Raw genomic sequence first — 24755 nt, 5'->3', positions numbered from 1 at the left:
ACTGCCGGCACAGAAGAAACGACTTCTCCACTTGTTGTGGTCAGCTTCGTCAAGTGACTTCTTCCAAGAGATTGTACGAACACCTTTGACCCCCGATTCAGCTCAATTGCTCTTTCAATGTCAAGAGTATTGGAGCACCGGAGGTTGCGTCGTACGTGCTTGTTGATCTCTTGGTTTAGAGCCCGCTGAGCTGACGAAGTGACAGGCGGGTTTTCACGCCGTTTCTTCATAAGCCCTAATGTCTCTTCCGAAAGCTTTGATTTCTTGCCCTTACGCTGCATGTTACAGAATCTCGAACCTTCCTCCCTGAGGATCCGAACCACATATTCATGGTTCTGGTTAACGTCTGTTGTGGTTCCCACGGCGGCAAATCGGTTCTCCAAATTTGACTGGAACTTTTCAGATCCTGTCATGGTTTGGAGCAGTGTTGGTCGGAGCCTGACCTTCATCAGACGGGAACGTTCAGCCTTGAAGTTGATATTCAGAGAGCCTTGGACAAGTCGGTGATCGCTACCGGTATTAAACCTATTGATCACGGAGACGTCTCTGACTATGTGCTTCTTGTTCGTCATGATGAAGTCAATCTCATTTTTAGTCATAATGTCGGGGCTTTGCCACGTCCACTTCCTTTGGGGCTGCTTTCTGAAAAAGGAGTTCATATAAAAGAGCCCCTCGCGTTCGAGGAAGTTGACGAGCATTTGCCCCCTATGATTCCTGCTTCCAAATCCATGGGATCCTACTGCCGATTCGCTGCAAATCTGTACTCCCACTTTAGCGTTAAAGTCCCCCATGACAACGGTGTAATGGGTCTTTGTAGTGAAGTGGAGGGCCCTTGATATATCATCAAACATATCCTCCACTTTATCGTCTGAATGTGTCGAGGTCGGTGCGTACACTTTCACTACCTTTTTTTTCAGACGTAAAAAATCATCAAATGACCCCTCCCGCTGTGGGTTAGCAGCGGTGAGGGAGTGTCAGACTCTTACTGACTAAAAACCGTCGTGTTCCGTCATAGGCCTTTTATGTACCAGGGTCACGGTATCTCTTTCGAACAACCCGCAGCCCCGGCAGGCCTTCAGGTCTTGGCCCTGCTGGGCCCCGCTGGGGTTGCTGACATCTCTTTGAGGAGCGCGTGGAACAACGCGCGCCGTCGACACGGGACACTTGCACTACCTTGAGGCTATACCTGTCGGTGAGCTTTATGATAAGGTACGCTACCCTGTTCGACACACTAGACACCTCCACAACGTTATCAGCTAGGGACTTATTAACCAGCATGCCCCATTTTTATCCATATGTATCCATCAATAAGTAATTCTAAAGAAACGTACTACCTATTCCTAAAAGTCAGGTAAATGATACAGTCTTCAAGATGTTTAATTTCCGTAGCTCTCAGGAGCAGCACAGTAATATTCGCACATTCTTACATTTACACCGAGATTTTAACATGTATGAATATTTTTACACAGTCGCTTGGCATGACTAAAATTGCACGCAGCTTTGTTTTAAACATTTAATTATAATATTATTTAGAAAATAAAAAGTCTGTACTTAATCATAAGGATAGGCGTTGATAGCCACGGTTGTTATTGTGTTATTAAAAATTGATTTTCTCTCGATACATTTATTGAAAACCTTTCCGTACTTCCATATTCTTAAAAAACGCATATTGGATATCAGTTAAATAATCACGTACTCCCAAGTATTTCGATAAATAGTAACCGAGACGCCAACTCCGTTGCTTTAACGTACGGTAATTAAATTAATACATTTCCTCAGATAATGGATCCCAGTAGTATCAAAGTGTTGGAATTAACGCCCTTCATTTTCATTTCATTATACACCTACATCCAATCCCTTGGGTGTCGTGAGAGGAAACAAATAAATTCAATTGTCGTGTTATAATAACAACATGATTCAATCAGGAATTGGCTTACTGAACGTGGTAATTATGAGTATATTTGCCTGCTTTCAGTACCTACTGTTGTGTGAAGTGAGATCGTGTATTATCTGCGAAGACACTATTTTTACAGAAGAACCAGGTATGGGGGAAGAAAAAGTAGAAATCTACGAGGCTCTCGCAAGCGTCGTAAAATAGTGAATCCTAATATCGGGTGTGTCGTTCACAATCACATTAAATGAAATGCGTTAATATACTGGTTTATATATGTCGATTAACACAAAGAAAAGAGAAAAATGCGTAAGAATAAAAAAATGAATTTTTCTAACAAAGTAAATTGAATAAAAATGTGCGAAAATTAGAACACCATATAAATGTCAGTCATTACAAACAACTGAAATTCTCCCTTGAAAACTGACAGCTGTCAACTGATCAAAACATTCGATACTCCTAACTTTATCTCTGCTTTACACATGATGTTGTAAATTATAAAAACGAAAAATGACTCCTGTGGTCAAACCACTGAATGGATTAGGTTATTTTTTTTACAATCGCCATAGAATATCATAAAGTATATGCGATAGGATTTAATGTGATTGTGAACGACACACCCGATATATGACGCATCATATCTATCTTATATTCATTTTTGCCATCTAAGTGTTAACTCTTCTTTCACAGCTGAGTACCCATCTTTTACGAGCTAAACTTTCAGCACTAAATAATTGCAATCACACCAAAAAAGCTGACGTCTACATAAATTCCACTCAAAACGAAGAGCCACAATATAAAATTAAAGTACCAATAAAATCTAAAATTTAACAACCACCTAATCGTCGCTTAATAGATTTTTAAAGAGTTCATCATGAAAAACGAAGATCAAAAGTTTATTAAATGGAGTGGTAAAATTGAGTGGTTCTCAAGAGGAATATTGTAGGTAGCTTGGTAAGCATTTCAAGGGAATACTAAACCTAAGCTATTACGTTCTAAGAACAGTGGCGTTGGATCAAGACCACTTTGGACAATAATAGTCCTACAGAGCTACTTTAATCAGTTGTACTTTGAACACAGGTAGTAAACATTTTCAGAGGTATCAAACTTTGAGTCGTAATATTAAGCCCGTGCTTACGAATTTCAAAGAGCTCGAGTTTTATTCAAAAAAATATTTATTTAAATTACTATCATAGAGATAAGAACTTTTTTAAAGCTCAACTCTTTTTAGTCACGTTTATTTCTTTTTTATTACTCTATGAATAGTTTTATTTTTAATTTAAACTTTTAAATGAACTACTTAATTTGCTCAGCTTAGTCATTCAAATAAACTTTGATCTTTTCGTTTTATCGCAATGTCATAAAATTTTCAGTGTTTTTATTTTTTATTTTATGTGGATGAATATTGAATATTCGTCGTCGAGACTATACGATTTGGAAAGTTCTGGAAACTCGCGTAGTATTACTTTGCTAGATATACGAGTGTATTATAAGCAAAGTTAAGTGTAAAGTGTAAGTTTTCTGTCTAATTAGCGTTTGTTGCACTGAGCATTTCTATAGCTTGTTTTGCTAAATTGTTAAATTGCAGGTATTGTATTCCAAGAGACAGTTTAGACTATTTGTTTGAAAATAAGAGGCCCTCTTCAGGTTTAAAAAAGTAAAGAATTGTTGTGTATTCACAGTCTATCACAAAGGCGAAATTATTTTAATTTGAGTGATGATGAAAAATTTCAGTAATGTGTTTATACATCGGACTAACACACAGCCTACTTTTTAACCGGTTACAGAGATTGGAAGCTACCTAAAAATAATGGTTAGATACTAGTAAACAATATAGTTTAAGATTATGTATGTCTCCTTCGGTAAGGTAATAGGGAAATATCTCCAAACTAAAATTAAAAATTCAAACCCCAAGAACCGATCGGCCCGAAACGACAAACCCAACTTAGACACCCTTTAAATAATGCTTCGGTCTTCATGCATAACGTATGTAGGTATCCATCCACGGAGAACAAAATGACTAGCGAAGATGTCATAACACAAAATCTCCTAAGCAAGTAGCGCAAAAAAATGCAGGTGTTCGGGTGACGACGAATGTCTATAACTAGCTTCTATAGGACACGCCTATTTTTTTCGAAATAAAATAACCAATCAATGTTGGATGATCTTTGAAGAAATCCGAACGCCTAGTTAGTTCTAGTAACTGATCACGACTACCGTTCATTACTTTGGCTTACGAGAAGGCGCCTGACCTACCTTCCTTACGGCAACTCCGCTGGTTTTCCTTCCTCCGTGGCACTACTACTTCGTACGTAACTATAACGTTATTATGATGTATGCTGTACCCAGGTGTTGTGCCGATACTCAGCGAGTTATTGACAACATAAAGTGGAATTCTGTTCGTGCCATCCCTACTCATTGTTACAACACTTCGGTTTATTGATTTACTAAGAATCTTGTTAGTGTTACTAACATTGTTTACGCTATGAAGTGATAAGCAAGAGCGAATACGATTTTATTGCAATTTTTAAAGTTGATACGTATTATTTTGTGGTCGGTTTTTTATAGAAGCAAAAGTAGGCAAGCCCTTGCTTTTTTATGTTATAAGACAGTAGGTATAGTCTATCCTGGATGTAAGAAGCAATTGTTGCTTAGCTAAAGATCTTATATATAACAGTTGGAATTTACTGTTATAGTCTAGAGTACATATAACCTAAATTCTATTGTTTATTTCCTAAAACAATAACAATCTTTTTTGGTATTGTTGTACCTATTATAAGCCTCTTCATTTTATTTTCGGCATCCACGCGTGAGAATATAAGTACGTATTTTTATATTTTATTTATAGAACAAAATCCTATAAACAGTAAGTATCTATTTTTCGTATACATAACATCAAAGAACATCTCAGATTTTATACCTCGTTTACAAAGAAATTATTTAAATAAAAATCGGTTTATTCTGAACATACGAGTTTCCATAAATAACCTTTCACTGTTTCTATAAATAATCTTTGTACAAGACAAACGCGATGTCATCCAAAGTGGGTAGGCGTGGGACGGACCGCCAGGTAAGCGACATACTCAAGTGTACGATTTATTAACGTGTAACAAGAAGTAGGTATTTATATTTAAGTAGGTACGGTTCAAGCTTTAAGTCAAGCAAATAATTTTGTAGGAAAATACATCATCATCATTACCATCTGTCTAACCTTTTCCCAATTATGTTGAGGCCGGTTTCCTGATGGCTTGTCGGATGATGTTGAGTGCTGGCAGCTAAATGTGTATGGCAGCAGGGACCCACGTCCTTTCTGAAACAAAGTAAAAAGTGCAGTTAAAAATTTTTAGTTTGAGTTTGAGTGAAACTAGTCAGTCAGTTGTCATCCATCCAAGAACCAACTGCGCCAAGCCTTACTTTTAACTCTAGACACACAAGACGTTCTCAATTATCAGTAAATAGCATCAGTACTCGCTGAAAACATGGCCATTCAAATCATCAACAAAAGAAAGCATTATGTCGCAAACAAAAAAGAAACGGCCACAATATTGATATAATAAATTGAATAAGCCAACTTATCGCAAAAAACATTGTCACACTAGAGCTAGAAAATATTGAATTATTCCTTATTTTTTGGTTCACTGATTCCAACGAAGGGAGTCACCAAACATTCTTGACAGACCGATATGAAGTCATGACTTGAGATCTTTCCCTAATAAGGATTGAACGTAAAAATATATTACCCATCAGGCGAAAATTTTCTTAAGTTTACGACTCATTTTCATGAGAGTCGACGTTTGGCGTGGATCCAATTACGGAATTTGCGGCGCGGAGTGATTTTTTTTATTTGGGTCTGCCACGTGTTTTAATTCTAAAAGGACAATAAAGATGAAATACTGGATGCTTGTACACGAAACAACGGGAATTCTTAACTACAGTGAACTGGAAATGCTGGATGTGCCATTTTATTTCAAAATTGGTTTGATTTATTTTTTCAGTTTGTCATAGCTATAAGTTTTGCTGATATTCTAAGCACTAGTGATCGAACGATCTCACTATCGAAGTTTATTTTTGTTAGAGTCATACCATTGAATACCGTTGCATACCATTGAATTTCAATGAACAACGTTAACTTAAAATCGAATGATCAATATAAAACAGTAGCATATACATAGGTAGGCATATAAGGAAATAAGGACGATAAGTAGTCGTTATGTAATTGATCATATATATTTTTTATAAACCTCACTTCAAAACACATCCAGCGCAACAAACACCATGGTAACTACAAAAGGCAATCGAAATCATCTACCAGCAGCCATTTTATCTTAAGTTGGAACGAAAATAGCTTGAAAGGCGACAGTTTGTTTAATAGCACAGCTTATGTAACGGCTTGTGGCGAGAGAGGAAACACTCGCTAACGTTTGTACCGCAGATTGCAAATCGACTTACTTAATACCCGCTTGAATAAAAGATGGAAGCGGTGTGCCATTTATTTAAGTTATTTTTTTTGTGGCTTGGTGGATGCCAATAAAATGTTCTTTGGGTACTACTTCTACTAGAGGACTGTCGTCAGCTAAGCAAAAATTGTCTTTAGCAAATAAAATGTACAAATGCCGATAAACCGTAATCACCGATGAACTTTTGTGCTGTTAGAGCCACACTCCTTTCACAGGAAGATGCAATGCGTTGTGGGTAAAGATAGGCTTTGATTTTTGACGAACTATCACAACGCGTATTTATACCAATAAACAGTAATTAGCATTTACCAGGAAAAAACTTGGTTTTGTGACGACATTCAAGATGAGCTAGGTATAATTACCAAACTCAATTATCAATTATGAGATTCTGAAAACTGAAACTTCTTTGGTAATAATATCGTAGTCTCGAAGTATTCTTAACTCAGTGTCGCTGAACTTACTGGCTAAAATTCTTGGGAAAACTTCAATTATGTTATTCCCAGTTTGCCAACTGCTTATCATATAAATCGTATTGTCAATCATTTTACATAGTGTTAAATAGTCAGTTTTATATTTAAGAAATGTTTATGAATAAGACTTCATTTAAAATTTCTGTATGTAAAGAAAGAGGAAAAATATAGGAAAAGGGAAAGTAATTAAGTCAGTTTTACAAACCCAAAAGGACCGTGTTTCATATTAATTTATTTTGAGCTGAAAATTCTGAATATTTCATAATCTTATTTTCCTATTTAAATTAGGCTTGTAGGAAGTGTTAATGGAGCGGTACGACTTTCTTGTTTTGCCTCGATTTTTTGGAATTCACATGGAAGATTCAATTTTTCAGGTCATATTTTTGGAAATAAATGTACTTCAATATTGGTACTTCATTTTTAGGAAACAGGAGAACAAAGGAACTTTCTAGACTAAATTCTACGAGACCAGGTAACCAAGTAATAATGCACTTACGGACATTGAACATCTGAATCTTCTGCTTCCCAATGGCAAAGTTTACTATCTGATCGCAGTTAAACTTATTCCTGGATGTTTTACACGCTGAACATGCGAATGCACGAATACTTTCCGCCATATTGGAAGTTCAACTCGAATCCCGAAAGCAAATACCGAGTGCCTACAAAAACTTGGGCTAACGTACTCTGAATATAGAGAGCTGTGGAGTCGTTATTGCTACTACAAACTTTTGTTGTGTCCTTTGTAACATAGTGCAGATATAAAAATAGCCAGTAATTAAAAAAATACATTTCACTACAAATAGTTTTTTCACATAACAATTAAAGAATAAACTTCAAATAGTCAATTGCTATTAAATTGCTGAGATCTTCAGTGTGCCAGAGTGTCAGAGTAACTTATACCTAACTTACTAGTAATAGTGTGAGATACATTATTATTCAGTGTTACTCAGATCTTAAGTGGCCTGGATCTGGTTTAACGTTTCACCTTTGGTGTTTGATATCTGTAATAGCTGTAATGGAAATTGGATAACCATTATTTGCCAATTAATTGCCATCTTCCACTTTTGACGCCTATAGGCAGGCGTTTTATCATAGCAAGTATTTACTATTCTTTACTTTAAAGAAAGATCAATAAGTGTGGTTCGTCGGTAATCGTGATCTCATAGTAAATTGCAATATGGAAACAATATTAATAAAAAAATGTTTTAAAAACTAAGAATTTATCCATTCAATATAAGCCATACAAATCGAATGATATAATCAATAACAACACTCCACTGCATGCCCTGTTCCAAACAAGGGATTATTTTCCCGCCTAAAGGGAAAAAGAGTGCGAAAACTTTAATTAAACAAGTTTGGTGAGAATTGAGCTTGGGACTTTTGTAAACGGATAATCGAAGCTGTTGAATACACCTGAGAGTAGACTTGGACCAACAGAGTTGACATTTCCACAATACTATAACACGAGGTGTGATCTTGACATCGAGAATCGGTTGCCTCCAATGCGGATCGTTGATAGAATTTTTATGAAATTTTAGAAATCGCGAGATGTCATCGAACATTTTTGAGGTTCTATCAGAAGTTTGGTATGTAGGACGGGACGTTTTATATGGCTTGGCGAACTTTTGAAACCGTTTTCGTATTGGTACTACGCAATATCGTTTAAAGTTCTTATAGCTACGATAAGAGGATAAACTTATACGACTAACTTTATAACGGCATAGATTATAATTCTACAGTCAAGAGAAAAAAGAATATAAACAATCATTACCCTATTGTTTGTATCTCACGGTTTACAGATAACATCGGTCAACTTGTTTCGTATCTATCAATAGCTCAAAGTCTGACTTTAATTCTATTTAGCAGCTATTGCAACAGCGCAATAGCATCCAAATAAAGCAAAACAAAGTATTGATTCCAAACAAATTTAAAGAAACGAAACTAATTACGTACGCAGCGTACGTTCCATCCTTTATTGTTAACAGAAAATACTTTACTGAACATAAAAGTGTTAGCTAAAAAGCATTTTAAAGCTGTGAAATGGCTAGTGCACTTAAATATAAAAGAAGCGAGTGTTTATAAAAGTGTTGCGACAAGTGAAACTTCTCATATGTTGTACTCTAAACATTGTGGTGTTGAATGAGCTCTAACAATTTGAAAAGGTGTGGACGGACGGCGAATGCTTGCGGAATTTATGACATCCGAAAACTTAAGGGCTTTCTGACGTTTTTAAACTTTAGGCTATCTGTCATTTGGGGTTTGTTTAGGATTTTGGGGTTTTAAGTTTATATCTTTGGCCTTTTTTATTTATTGTAGTTTTTATTTTACTCCCTGTTTTATTTCTGAGCGTTACGAAACTTTTTGTTTTGAGTTTTATTAATTTAATGTTTGTGAAACTCTTAATCTTCTACTTACTTACTTCTACTTTTTAATATTGGTAGTAAATGAGAAACGCCAAAGCACATAATATAGGCCAAGTATAACATCGAATTTATTTCTTTCACATACCCAAACTTAATCTAGACATTTCATTACAAAAGATACTGCCACAGGCAAAGCTTAGTAAAAAAGGGTTTTCACATATACATAGATATACATTATTCAGGCAATTTGGGATTGTAGTGTGGTGGTTGAATCACAGTCGTGCGTGCTCAGAATTCGAAGTCGGCTAAATTATTTGCTTGTCACAACTGTGACCGTAAACCGATTCTCTCAATTATTCTTGAAGCTGACGATGACGGGTTTCTGATTATTGTGGATTAATATCGTACGTTTTGGGTCTATTGCTTGTACTTGGGTGGGTACGTGGTAATACTATTTGTGGATTGGTGTTTTGTTACAACTGAGAGAACACGTGAAGGATGTGCTGCAAAGCTTAAGAAAATAAGCAATTTGTATTATTTTTTCGACATTTATTTATTTAATAATGCACCTACAATTGTTAAGCTTTGGTTTCCTAGGAAAGCGGTGCCGTCATATAGCGGCCGTAATTCAGCGGTGAAAGACGTCACCAGAACGTTGTCTATGTAAACAAAATGGGGCGGTTTCCTAGAGAGCGGTAACTGACACCGTAACATCAAAAAGCGGTGCCGCCATTTGCATGACGGCCGTCTTGACGGTGTCAGATAGTTTGGTGAACGTTTTAGTGAAAGCGGTGAAGCTTTTTTAATATGTATTTGTGTTTTTTTTTTCGGAACAACGTCAAAAATTAGTTACAACTCTTAGAGCAGCGAGGACGACGAAATTTTAATAGATTTCGTTCGTAACCACGAAGCAATATATAATATAAAAAATAAAGATTATAGAAAAAGTCAACTGAAACAGAATTGGTGTCGTGAAATTTGAGAAATATTAAATAAAACAGGTTAGTAAGTATGATACAACTAACAAAAAGTTTATGACGGTGTGTTAAAACAGCCGTGGAACTTTCCGCATGTCATCACCGTAAAGACGACCGTCTATTTGCGTCCGTAATATGACGGCCGCTATATGACGGCACCGCTTTCCTAGGAAACCCAAGCTTAAGGCACATCGATACATCGTTAAGTACAGTGCATAAAATTACGACTAGAAATCTTCAGAATGCGTGATGCTGTATATTTATTTTGAGCAAGCGGTTAGACGGCAGCATTGCGTTTGATAATGTAGCAAGATTGCTGTGCCGACTAATAATAACAAATGGCGGAATAGAGCAAAATATTTTATTAATAGGTTTTTAATAATTTACAGGATCACTGCGATTTTTAAACATAAATGTTTATTATTTAATGATACTATGTGCAGTTACCGTGCAATATTGTTATAAAAACATTTCATTAAATTATATGAAGTCAACAAACTAACATTAACCTAGTGTTGATTAAAGCATGAAAATATGCATATGAAATCTGGTATACTCGAAGCCTCAATATGTTTAGTTGGGAAAAGGCTCGAACCCATGATCATTTTTGAAACATCAGCTTGTAAACATAAAATAAAAGCATCAGCTATTTTTCATATTATGGAAAAAATGTGTGTGTAATTATTACAAAAACCTATAGGCATGCCTTTCTTTTAGCGTGACGCCGCAAATTGCTATATGATACCCAAATATTAATCACGGTTAATTGTAAGCCGGCGGTTATCACGGCCGCCTGAATATCCACAACAATAGTGTCCGGCAGTGGTTCAAACAATGTAACGTTGATCTTACACACATACACAACTTAATACTAACACACATGTGTGTGTCGCCCGAAATCGCATGCGCGCAGCATCTGTGCTTCTGCCCCTATCTCCGTTCGCTCTGCGGCCAAAACGAGATTACAAGACATTCGAATTTCGACTGTAGTTTTACACATTAGAGTTGAATTTTGAATGTAGATTGATGTTACAGAGTGAAGTTCCCAACGCGCGGCTGTACGGCAATAAGCTTCCAGGACTCGGATTTTTTAGATGTCTCCGGATCGCGTGGAGGCTGGGACGTATCGCTTTCGCGCGCACTCTTTGGAAATTGTTCCGATCCCGAACAGAAACTGTCGTTAGCGGCCCGGACAACTGAGTGGTGACAAAAATATCTTAATTACCAAGTGTTTTGTTTTGTGATGGATGGTTCGCCTATACTGTGGAACAAAGTATTGGAGTGTCTTGTTTAGAAGTGACTGTAAGTCTATTAACTTTATTTACTACTTTTGTTGTATTACGTATACAATCTGTTTTATTGCGGACTCTTACTTCTGAACTTAATGGATATTTTATCGGCGTTTGGAACGTGACTGGATTTGAATCAGCGTTTTATACCTTACCTAAACGTATTGGCTGTATATGTATCTGAATCTATAATTATTAGTAGGTAATTAAGAATTGGAAATATTTGATTATTTTTTTATACTAAACTAGATTCATACAAAATTGAAAAATATAACTTGATAAAATGCTGTATAAAATACTTTCCCTTGAATGTGAAAGCAACAAAAGATAAAAAGCACTGTCTAAAAAAAGTTTACATAACTATGCTTACGAATTGTCGTATCTATAAAGCATTTTAATTAACGACAAATAAAGATCAAACATACGGAGTAGATAATTTACGATGAAAGGTCATTAATTTCATATTTTTATGACCTATGGAATTAGTGCGGAATCTTTCTATATTTTTCTTGCCTCTCTTAATTATCATTAATTTTAAGGGAATAGCTGATTGGAAATTAATGTATTTTATTTAAGTCGAGAATTTTATGTCAATTGTGGGTTTACCGCAAAAATGGTTGGGTTACGAAATGGTGCAGATTTTTTTGGAGGTTCATACGGGATATAGTTAAGTGTGGAGATAATGATTCTAATAGCTGTATCATATATACTAGTACTCTATACCTATAAGACATCGATTAAGTAATGATGCAAGTCACTATAATCTATGGTATTACAATGTTTCGGGCGGTCGAATTCTATTTTTGTTACAGTTTTAGTTGTTTCTTTGTTCCGGAAAATTATCTTTTTTTGTATAGATTTTTGGTTTTAGCTTGGTCAAAATATGACCTAGCGTTAGTAGACCTAGCGTGCACTATCCCAGAGGAAAATTTGGAATTTCGGAATGAATTTGGAGTACCTACCTTTCATGAACATTGTCATAGAATTTTCTCGAGAAACCAAATATTAAAAGTTTTCTCATAAAGCCGGGTTTTCTAAGCTTACGTGGGCGTGCAAAATTTTCGCCATTAGCTGATAGGTACTCAAAACAAAGAATTAAGACAAGACCCGTTTTTAATGGTGTTGTTGAGTTTTTTAATAATTTATTTATTTTTTAGGAAAACCAACAGCTATACAAAAAAAAAAGAATAGACCATGGATAAAAAGACAAAAAGCCAATTACAGGTTTTCACGGATAGCAGTAGTGTAACACACTTATAGCTAATCAGCAGATCTACTATTAGTACACTGAGAATCTTTAGTCTATTCCCTACTTATGATTGGCTTCGAAAGTAATGAAGTCATAACATGTGGTTACAATATATTGATATTGATCTAGAACGCCTGCCAGAATGAGTTCCACAAACACTTATAACGTAGATAAACTTTAGAGGAGCGCCTATTTTAATACGGATAGAAAAAATGAAAAGAAAAACAATTGACACACGAGACTAATAAGGGACAAATATAAGTGTATGTAATAAATAGGTGCAGTTCAGCATTATACCAGAAAAATAGTGTCTGATAGTTGCAACTGGACCCAAGAGGAGTCGTAATACTCTTAAATAGATAATACCTTCATTGCTCTTCACTGACGGCTTTTCCACATTAAATAAATTAGGTATACCAATCGATGAAGTAATTCTTCTATTCAGAATAGAAAAGATTTCCCATTCAAGGACGCTTGTCTCAGCTATCATAGTGTATAACTATTCCAACTTCAATTAGTATTAATGTTATAAATATTTATGAATCTGGCTCGCTCTGTCGTGATATTGTTGGGTTATTTTAATGTTTCTCATAATACAAATGGCCGGCTTTAGATCTCTGGTTAATCCGTTTTGTGTATTGTCTTTGCTTTTAGGATTAGTATTGGGTTGCTTTTCAATCAGTGTTATTGCTAGGAATCGTTTTTTGCGTGTCCTGACGAACTAAATTTGTTATTTTTGTATTAACAGTAAGCTTATTTAGATTCATGAATTCATGTAATATATGTATAACTGTACCTCAAAATAGCAAAACGAAAGTTATATTGGCACTTTCTTGGTGTGGAATCGAACCCGTACACTAAACCGAAACCGAACCTGAGATTTTGGTGCGTTAACCACTAGGTTACCATGACGAGTTATTTACTGCAGCAATACATAAGAAGTACTATCAATATTTTTAGTTCTAGGCCCAAGAACCGGTCACCCTAGAACGGTATCCTGGAATATATATTGTGACCGGTGCCTGAGATAAGTCATCAAGGTTTGGCGCGGTCGCTCCTTGGATGGGTAGACATCCATGTGATGATCAGTACAGAATATCTTTAGAAAAAAGTGGGATGGGAGAACAGACTTTCGAGAGCTCCCTTAGGCCGCTAACCCACAGGCATTATACGAGCGTTGACATCAACGTCACGTCCTTAACATTTCAAGTGTCCCAAGCACGCACTCATTAGTGCTGATTAAGTCATAAAAAAAATCCATAAATGAACGATAATCCCAACATAACATTTTAAATGAGACCACGAATAAAGCAGGAAGTGGTAACATAATGGAAAAGGAATAATACTTCTTAGCACAATTTTTTTGTGTAAATATTTAGATTTGCGTTAGATCTCAAGCGGCATCGATCATCAGATCTTACGCTACGATGATTGAACAATCCATATTCGAAAATTCAGCCATATTGATGTTTTGAAAAAGGGAGTTTGAAATGTTTTTTCTTTCTTGGGAAATAGTGTACGAAAATGAATTATTTATACTTACGTGATAATCGACGACAGTTGCTTTAAAAAACAGTTGAAAAAATAGACTTCATTTTTAGGTAACAGTATTCCAAGTAAGCATGTCGATAACAATAAAGCCAGTATTTTTTAAATATATTTTTATTACATAAAACGAACCTACTAAATCAAGCAAAATCCGATAAAAATGCATGTTATTTACAAAAGACTTCAGAAATTGATTTCAGCAAAATCAATTTAAAATGTATCGGGCAAAAAAGGCCTTTTTTACGGGGAAAGAATATCAGTGGGAAACGTGACCTCGTAACAGCGTCCCATATTCAAATCACGTAAAATTTTAAGATTCTAAAACATACCTCCAGCCTATTTATTCTCAAGCGGTCACAACAGATGTTTTTAATCCAACCGTTTGTTGACAAATGCCTGGTTCTTATAAACAAGAAATAATTTGTTGTAATACGGATGGTAGTTATTGGTATTATCCTCATTCATGATATATCAATTTTCAAAAAATCAAAAAACGATTGTCGTCCTTCTTCCCTTATCGCAATTTTTATTTGGTGTCGGCGCAGCATGTTTTCTTCTTACATACTCTTCTATCTGCCGTCATTTCACAAGTAGCGTTCTTTCTAGCTACGTCGACTTTCATATAATCCACCCAGTCTTTGGTCGTCGCCTTCCACTATATCTACCCACGTTCATGGTTATCACCTTCCTCACAACATATTATCTTCATTCCTCTGCATCACATGCCTAAAAAGCTACTACAAAGCAAAGGGATAGTTTATCGGAATCGGGAACGATCACAAGGGTGAGCAAGGTAGTTATGATGTAAGAACATGTATAGTTAAATTCAGGGTTAAGCTAACAAACTAAAACTTTGGAAGTGAAAACTTACAATTTGGTTTATAATAAAAGGGTTTTTGGTTATATAATCCTTCTATAAGTACTTAATAGGTGTAAGAGAGCTCTGGAATTTTGGCAATATGTATTTAGAAACTCGTCTCAAAAATCCAATGAGTTTTGGGTTACCATCTTTGTATCTTGAATTTTTGAATTCGTGAATCTTGAATGTTTTCAAGTATATTTAAGGATAGCTTATATTATTGAGCTACTATTAAAGTAGCTTCGACAGTTCACACGTAGGCAAGGATTTTAATATTGAACTCGTTAAAAATATTTATTAACGAAACCACGCTTTTAAAATACCTTCCCTTGGATTATATTTTAACAGCGTGTTAAACATGTAATATACTCGCAAAATACTTTTAAGGTATTATCCGCATAGGCATCATGAAACAGTATTTCAGGCGTAATGCATTTTATGGATCCATAAAAGGAATTTATCGCAAGATAATTATTGTTAAAATTCTGCCAAAATTTGAATTTATTACTCAAGTGCCTATATGTTGGCTCAGAGTAAATTTTTTAAAATATAATAATACGTAGGGTATAATTATGTCCGGTCGTTATCAGACCGACTACTTAAAAAGTTTGATTGGATTCACGATTATTACCTCATCGGGCCTACAGTTTACGGGGGCTCTTCAATGCTGCAAATGAATCAAAATCAAAAATTGATTATAACGAGTAGGCTAAACAATAGCACTTTTTGAAGGTTTTTGTCAGAATTACATGAAACAGCCCCAAAAACGTCCACCCTTCACCAGTTTCTATGCTAGTGATCTAGCTCTCATAATTCGTCGTTCGTTTGTTTTAAAAGCCTTCTAACATGAGACTGGAGTTTAAAATATTATGCTCACCAATAGTTCAAACCAACTATACAAACGAGTCAGTCACCTTATTTAATTAAACAGCAAAATTATTTCCGCGACCTTTCCCATTTATACAACACCATAAGCCAAAGGTTGGTGAGATCAGCACAACCCCTGTCAGAAGTTTTTCAATTATTCTCCCCACAACACATGCTTAGCTGACAAACATATTTATTACAACAAAGTTGATCTCACTTCTTGGGACGATAGAACTTCTTGTCTTATGTAACGTCATCAAATCTTTAACTTGAAGTTTTGTTTTGTTATCTTTACTAATATTATGAAGCTAAAAAGTTTTTGTTTGAACGTGCTAATTTTAAGAAGCATGGGTTGATTTAAAAATATATTTCAGTGTTAGATGACCCACGTATTGGCAAAGGCTATCGACTACTTTTTATCACGAGATCCGGGTGAAACCACTGGCGGAAGCTATTCTTAAAATAATCATGTCATTCAATTATAATCTTCAATTTCTCATTTTATATTTTGGTGCCTTATAATAGACACGTACCTACATTAGATGGAAATGTGTTTAGCCTGCTAAATAGTAATTGATACCCAGATGTTACATAGGCATTAAATCGGCAACTAGCTAGGCTAGAGATAATTGTGTATAGGAATTAGTATTCTCAGAACATCAATGAAGGATGTCTATAATATTATATTATTTGGAAAAGTGTAAACTGAAAATCTTCTTCCGCGGAAATGTAGGAAGTAAGATCGTCTCAAAATATTAAGCATTACTTATATTCGCGTAAAAGAGATTCATGTTTAACATTTACATAATTTCACGTTATTTGCACAGGCTTCCTATGGGAGAATGACATGAAATTGTGTATGAAAGAATGTAGGCGGAACCTTGATTATGTAACGTGCTATGAACCTGGCTTATGTTATATCGATGTGAGTATTCTGTAATAGATCTTCAAAGAAGAGTTTTATAGAAAAATACTATATAGTAAGATCCCGAAGGTTCAGCGTGGACAGGCCTCATACTAGGTGGGCAGATGATCTGGCCAAAGTCGCCGGGAAGCAGTGGATGTAGGTTGTTAAGAACCGGGCGAACCTTGGGGGAGGCCTTTGTCTAGCAGTGGACGTCTTTCTGCTGAAACGACGAAGTAAAAAGAGAGAAAGTAACTGAACGACTTTCAATTAGATCTAAAGCATGATTGTCTTTTTAATCAATTTAAATATTTTAGGGTCAAAGCTTTTTGTAAGCTTTTGCTTAATATTTGCAAAATAGTAAAAGCATTGAAACATAAAACCATTTGAATAACATCAACAACAAACGTTGCTCTCAAAACACTGGACATGACCACAATGTCGGACTATTTACATTCATTTTACTATTTCAACACAAGAATACATCAAAAAGCATAATATATTTTGAACAAAAGTTTGCAAAATGAATGGAATAATATACCTGTGTGTTAACCTAATTACAAAAACTAGGTCTTAGTGTATAATTTTGTAGGTAATGGGTTTATTTTTACATTTTTTTTTTCTATTAAATGTTTTTTTTTTTTTTTTTCAGAAAAACACTTTCCATAACAAAAATGATAAGTTTTTTTGTAGTTGGACTAATTTAACTTTCAGCAGTTTCAATATAAGATAGCATGCAAATCTATATCGCAACTAAACAGTTCACTTCAACCACTAAAATATGATCAAAGAGCTACTATTTGATCACAATTTAAATACAACCAAAAGTTACAAAAGGAAAATGTCCACTAAGCCCCACTTTATTTCTCAATATCTTCGAAAATACCATTTTAAATGGTACACGGTTTGTCGGATTTAAAAATGTCAAATGTCGTGTTTCGTTCCTGACATTAATTGTGAGCTTAAGTATATGATACTTTTCAAAGAGAATTCAAACGGCCACTTTGTAGGCTACTAGACTTTCAATGGCTAATTTTAGTAGCACTAATAGCCCATGTTATACGATACGCAAGGGAATGGGTGACAGGAATTTTTAGAGGCTTAAAAATCTCCTCGCTTTCTTTTTGTTTTTAAATGTATTTTGGAAGTTCTAGTATGTGTTACTGATTTTTGTTGAGTATTGTTTTTATTTATAACTCCATTCCGTTTTTATTGTGACAGAAAATTCCTGAAATGAGTTAGTGAAATATGCAGAGCGATATTTTGGTTCCTTCGTTTTCGAAAGTAAAAAAAAATGAATCTATCCTCCCGCTATTTCAATAAATTCCTCACTTCATAAACTATCTGATCAAAAAGTTTTTATTGTGAAAATAAAAGAAAATTGCCTTTATTATTTTACTATTCCGAACGTGTAGGAATTTCGTTAAGTTCGGCATAAAAAGCGGAATCCAATTTACCTCGCGGTAGATAGAAATCTGTTATTTTTCCTATGAATTTATTAGATGTTATTTATTTGATTTTTTGGGGTCCGAATGTGCCATACCTACCACAGAAGGAGGTTAGATAGAAAGCAATATTAATAAAATAGAACTTATTACTTTATCTTCTTTCGAACACCGACACCAATCAAATCTCGTTCCTATTCTACAAAGAACCTTGCATGAGTTTTTTCAAAAATCGATATGAAGATTTTCATAAGGCGAATGTCTGCTTTAAACCACATTGTAATTCTTTAAAGCGATCTCCTTTCTTCAAAAAACACTTTAAAAGTACATAAGCAGTAAACGATGAAAATTAATTAGCTTTTAAAGGAAATTAACAAAATTAAACACGAAATTCTTAATTCTAATTGAGGTCAAAAAGCTAGTAACACAGTGTATTGCAAGTAGCATTTGGGCATAAAATCCTTTAGAGTGGCTTCGGAAAAACGACTAAGAATTTACATTTGTGGGTTTCCCGTACTTGAGAGCAAGCCTGCATGAAATGTAACGACCGTTAAAAGCATTATGTAAATGAACCAAACTCTACATTGGGTGATTAGATTCGAACAAAGTGTGTCTAATATTTGAAATGCGAATGTACCTGTTTGGGAAACTGTGTGTACTTACATAATTAGCTTGTATGTTTGTGTAATTAACTCGTCAAAAGTAGAAGCTAGTTTGTTTACCTCAAATAATACTGAAAGTGAAACAAAATATATTTTACGTAGTTCAGTTAACAACTACAAACCAAACATCTATTGTAAGTTACAAACAAAACCCCTCAATTTGCCAATAAACAAAATGGCGAATCAAAATGTAAATTTAAACAATCAAACGCAATCATATTTCTGTAATTAACAAAATGATTTCACAATTTAATTACGTGTACAAAACAGAAGGTTTGGGCTCCAAATTTTATGGGTCTTTGTCACTGCTTCCCCGCTCAATACCCTGAGGGGTAAATGACGAAATTAAATTCGGGTATTAATCAAAATAAATATGACCTGGCTTTGGCTTCAAACGAACCTTATCACTTCCCGTGTTGGAATTTCCACTTTCCGTGTTGGATATTCATGTACATTTTATTTATATTTTGTTGTACAAAATTGTGAGAATTGAAAAAGTCATGTAGAATATTAGGATTCTGAAAGAAATATCGAGTTCTATGCGCTGAAGATACGTAGATAAATATATTATGGTATTTGCATCCCCATGGTACCCGCATTGAGCAAGAGTGGTGATTAATGCTCAATCCTTCTCCGTGTGAGAGGAGGCCTGTGCCCAGCAGTGGGACGATAAAAAAAAAGCATTTGCATCGTAGTAAAAAATAGAGCATGGCTTTACTAAGCATCAAAGCTTACTTTTTGCTTTCAAGATGAAATCATATTGATAAAATTCTTAAACCTAATTTCGAGCTGGCTCTATATAACGATCGCAATTTTTAAAGATTATAAAAATAAAATCTCAAATACACTAAAACTAAATTGTTCTTAATCCTGTTTGTACAAGACTCCATATTGTTTCAAATATAAAAGAAGCATTATGAAATTGAGGTTAATCTGCCGTTTTCGTGTGCGAACGATTTAGCTGCCGTTTTGAAAACAATGGACCAAGATAGCTCTGGCCAAATAACATATTACAACTTCGAGCTTCAGTTGTTTTACTTCGTAAGGGTGATTATTTAATCTAATTTTGATGCTGGTTAGCTTTGATTTATACCAACATTATAGGGACTCATGACTATGAGTACAACTTCTATATTTAACAGTGTCAAATGCCCATGTCCTCAGCGGGTTAAGGAAAGTCTGTACCTTCATGCAATGTGTGGTAGATGTTAACATTTATATGAGGATTTCACTATGTTTAGTGATAATTACATTGAGTGTGGATTCAGAGTTGTGTGAATCAATGACGGAGACGAGCGGATTAGGATGATTATAATACTCATTTATATTTCAAAACAGGGTTTCTTCTGAAATTAAATAAGTATATGTAATGGCTACTTAATTGTGGTACCACCATACTTTCCATTTCAGTTTGAATATAACTGCTTATATTAGTTACAGAAAACCAACTACACTCGTGACACCAAGCAACCAAACCAAAGCTTTCCATAATCATAAGGAAAATGATCAAGAAAAATATAAAGGAATACCAAAGTATTATACGATTTCTCATACATTTATTCTAAGCATAAGTCGATCGGAGAAACAAATGAAACGCGGTCACATCAAAGTTTTTCGTACTTGGGAACACAAAGACAAAGTTTTCCACATAATCATAGTTATTCGGAGTCCCATGTAATTGTTCTTGTGACCCCGGCTTCTGCGTTCAAATAGAATAATCTATGGCCCGGAATACTGGCATGAAAATGACAGACAAAATGCTATAGGTTTAGACTTCACCAAAGAGGCACCTCTTTGGTGGAGTCTAAACCTTACCCGTTACGGAAAAGTTTTTATTTCATTTCATTTTATCATCTGTCTAGCCTGGAGTCTGAGTACTTGTAACGACTGCCAAAGAACAGTAAGACTTATTAATTAGGAATAAAATCAGCTGCAAAATAAGAATAACAAACAGAAATATCACAATATTTGTACAGAGCAATATTGCACTACATTAAACACTGATTAAACAAATTATAACTAGTTATAACTAGAGGAACAATCATGCTATACAAACAGAGCGATTTTCAATCAATAGAATCTTGACCTTTTAAGTTCTTAGGCCCAAATACTCCTGTAGCTTCTAAGTCAAACGATGAATGCGAAATCGGATATCGGTGTTTTAATTAAAACCTTTTCGAGAAATACAAAGTTTTGTAATTTAATGCCAGAAGGGTTAAAAAAGGGGTAAGTTGTCATCGAAATATTTTAATAAGTTTTGAGTTCAATGATCTTTTTATCCAAAACGTGGAAGGGCGGATAGCATCTTTTTGAATTAAATGAAAAAGGAAATAATAATTTTAATCTACAATATATTTCATGTATTCGTAAGTACACCTGAAAGCTCGTTCGTTCAAGAATGAAAATTATATTTTGGTATGATAATACGAATTAAATTATGTTGGTATTATTTCAGGAATACTTTAATTAAGAAATATTCATTTTATATAAGAGTTCGATTTTATTTATGTAACTGCCTACAGTTTAAACTTTGGTTTTATAATGGTTCCAGGAATCATTCATTCCTGTTACACTAAGTATTGTTATAGTACGAATTGTGTTCATACCACAAATTGTAATTTTGGATTCCAAGAAGATATTCCCCACTTTCATTTCAATATTAGACTCATACGTCATTTCAGACTGAGCACTATAACAAGCAAATAATTGAAACTACTATTACTGAACAGAGATGACGTTTTAAAACCGTACGGATTTCAGCGCGCGCATAATATGGACCTAGCGGAAAATCAGCGAGTGTAAACTCATTGCTCAATGCACAGAGCCAAAAAACAATGTTCGAAAATGGAATCAAAATCACTTCTTTCACAGAACTGTACATCAAGTGAATTAACGAAATAAATCTTTTTTATGTTCCACTTCAAAAATTGTTTTCCCGGAAACAAATACCCGAGTGAGTGATGTATTATTCCACTACTTTTACGTAACACACAAAAATAAATTCATGATTTATATTCATAAGCACGTTGAATATTAACCGTAGGTCGCCATACCTTTTTTTGTCGTTCCAACCCTTTTGAATTGTTTCTCTGATATCGGTAAATAATAGCAACATTATACCTTTGTGTTCAATTTTGATCTGCAATTTATGTTCAGTATTCGAATGGAAATGCCCGGTTTGTTGGTGTTTATATACGGCATGTATACGTTTTGTTAATAAATGTTTGTTTTTGCTGGGCCCGGTAGTGGTCGTGTTTGAAATGGTATTACAACAAAATATCGTATAAAGGACGATGGGCGTTTTGGTACCCTGTCCAACAGTGTTGATTCTAGTACCATTGCGTAGGTCTTGGCAAGGCAAAAAATGTTTACTATGACGACTAGTCCCAAATCCTTGTCCATTTCGCGTGACATCGACTAATAGAATGTGTAATGTTCATAAATCATCAACGTAGATGTAGTTCTTAAATCGAACTGTATTTAATAAAAACTGGTAAAGTAACAAAAAACAGGAATTAGGCCTTCTTAAAATGTTTGCCTGCCGACTGCTTTAAAAAAAGACTGTGCAAACCTTTGCAGTTCACGCAGAACTAGGTTATGTATTTGATGAAAGTCTTTCAGTATTTACAATCAATTAAGGTTGAAAAGTTAGGAGACGATGTTAACATAGTACATATTACGACTTAATCTTGCTCCTCAAGAGTTGCTGAGATAATGATGAATTTCTTCTTAAAAAAAGATGAATAGAAATGTTTTGAACTTTTGTCAAATCAGATGACGATTGTGTTTCCGTAGTATGACTCCATAGACTATTACAACCTTTAGATTATAATAGAGTGTATCTCAAACAATGTAAGATGTCTATTAACTGAGTTTAAAATTATAACACTGACGACATAATATGCCTCTTAATCTTAATGAATTTGCATATATGGATGACATACTTGTTTCTATGTCGATTCAATTTTTATCGTTACTCGGATCGGACAGCTAATTGAGGCAGGCCCCATAGTTTTCATTATTCTTCACGCAAATACCTTTCTAATGATATATCATACGTTACTGTTGGAGCGGGTACCAAATCCCATACAAAGTGCCCATTGTCCTTTATAAGTACAATGAATGTGATAACAAACTTTGTTCTAAAAAATCAGGAAATTCTACTAGAAAAAAATAAGGTATCGTTTCGGACAACAAATATTTTCAGACAAAATATAGCACCGTCTCTTGCGCTTTACTAAATGAGGTTTTACAAGCAAACAAGCTATGTCCGTTATTTTACAGTAATTTAACGTCTTATGGTCTTTAAGAATCCAGCCAAGTAACTCTATTTTCAAATGCGGAATTACCACTTTTTATTAGGCACCATCCCTACAGCTTCCTGTATGTCCGTTCTAAGAAAACAAACGTAGAACTGTTTGATATGGTTTTGTGTTATTCGAATACTATTTATAAGTGTTAAGACGAATCTTTGCTTGCTATCTCCATGTAACAAGCAGTAGATAGAGTAGGATAGCCAAGAATATAGAGCTTAAACAGCTACTTAAAAAAAAGATCTAATGTTCAAACAAATACTTTTAGCTTTACCTTAGTAACTCATAAGCAGTCTCAGTCAAGAAAATCTTTTACTTAACACAATGTACGGAATGAAATACGTTCCATAGCAATACCTATGAATCTTATAGTACGTACGTAAAGACAAACTTCTGTTACTAGCGAATTAACCTTTGCAATATTTATCAGTTTGGGGACCTTCGCATCCAATACTAATTACTTTCCTAATGGCCACGCTTTTTCGATTTTCTTGGTCTATTTCTAGTTTGTTGGGGTTCTGCAGTAAATGGACGAATCCTTGATTGAGCCATTTTTATGTCGTATTAAGTAAAAGGGTGCAATGAATTTAGTGAATAGACTGACCGAAAAGAAAAAATACCCAATCGGGAATAGTCATTTCGCTTTCAAAAATTTTTAAATTAATATTTATTCACGACAAAATTATTACTTGTACTGAAAAAAAAATTGGGTTTAATTCATCTTAAGGCAAATTTTTGGGATGATTTTGAGGCTAAATGTTTTATTCTTTTTGGAATAACTATAAAATTGTTTAAATGGAATTGACATAAGCTTCAGCTTTTATTCGTTCAGTAGGTTACGCGTTCATATACATTTAGATGTATTTTCCCATTCCCACACATCACCAATACAACGAAACCCAACTCAATTAGAGTACTTACCCAAAAGAGCGTCGGCATTTTTATTTATTAACCGATCACATAGTATCAAAGGCTGGATAATGGATGGTTGCCATTACATAAGTGAATTAGTTAAGAGTAGTTAGTTTGAAGGACAAACTTACGAGTACAGCTAATGAAGCAGATTTATTATGTATGCTACAGAGCTGCAATGTAATCCCTCTTCAAACAAGCCATTTTGCGTAACGATGCGGGCGTTAAGGCTTGCATTTATGGTAGGTAATTTTTTATGTTTGAAAATTAGAGCTTAATACTGAGTGTACTTTAAAGCGGAATATATCATTCTAAAACATTATTATTCTTAAGATTTAGAGAGATAGTAAAGCAGTAATTTTGATCAAGGTAGAATCCTTGAATATTGGTGTTGACAGTTATTTTAAAAACTTGTTTGAGTTCATTGACGTTGATATGTGAATTCTGACTATTATTAAAATAAAAAACAAACAACAAACGCACAACATTGACCAACTAATAAAACCACAAGAGGATGTCATACCAATAAATAATAAACACATATCCGTA

At 34.6% G+C, this 24755-nt stretch overlaps 1 protein-coding gene across 1 annotated transcript in view; it reads left to right on the top strand.

The window, feature by feature from the left end:
* The first annotated feature begins 11273 nt into the window (after positions 1-11273).
* The window catches only part of LOC124636994 (lachesin-like), an 82263-nt gene continuing 68781 nt past the window's right edge, over positions 11274-24755 (top strand). Inside the window, exon 1 of the mRNA XM_047173294.1 lies at positions 11274-11460. The gene's annotated coding sequence lies outside the window, so the exon portion shown is untranslated. The remainder of the gene's footprint in view (positions 11461-24755) is intronic.

Source organism: Helicoverpa zea, chromosome 15 (assembly GCF_022581195.2).
Source record: "Helicoverpa zea isolate HzStark_Cry1AcR chromosome 15, ilHelZeax1.1, whole genome shotgun sequence".
NCBI lineage: Eukaryota > Metazoa > Arthropoda > Insecta > Lepidoptera > Noctuidae > Helicoverpa > Helicoverpa zea.
Note: the sequence above shows the minus strand (reverse complement) of the source record. Positions and strands in the feature narration are given on the sequence as shown.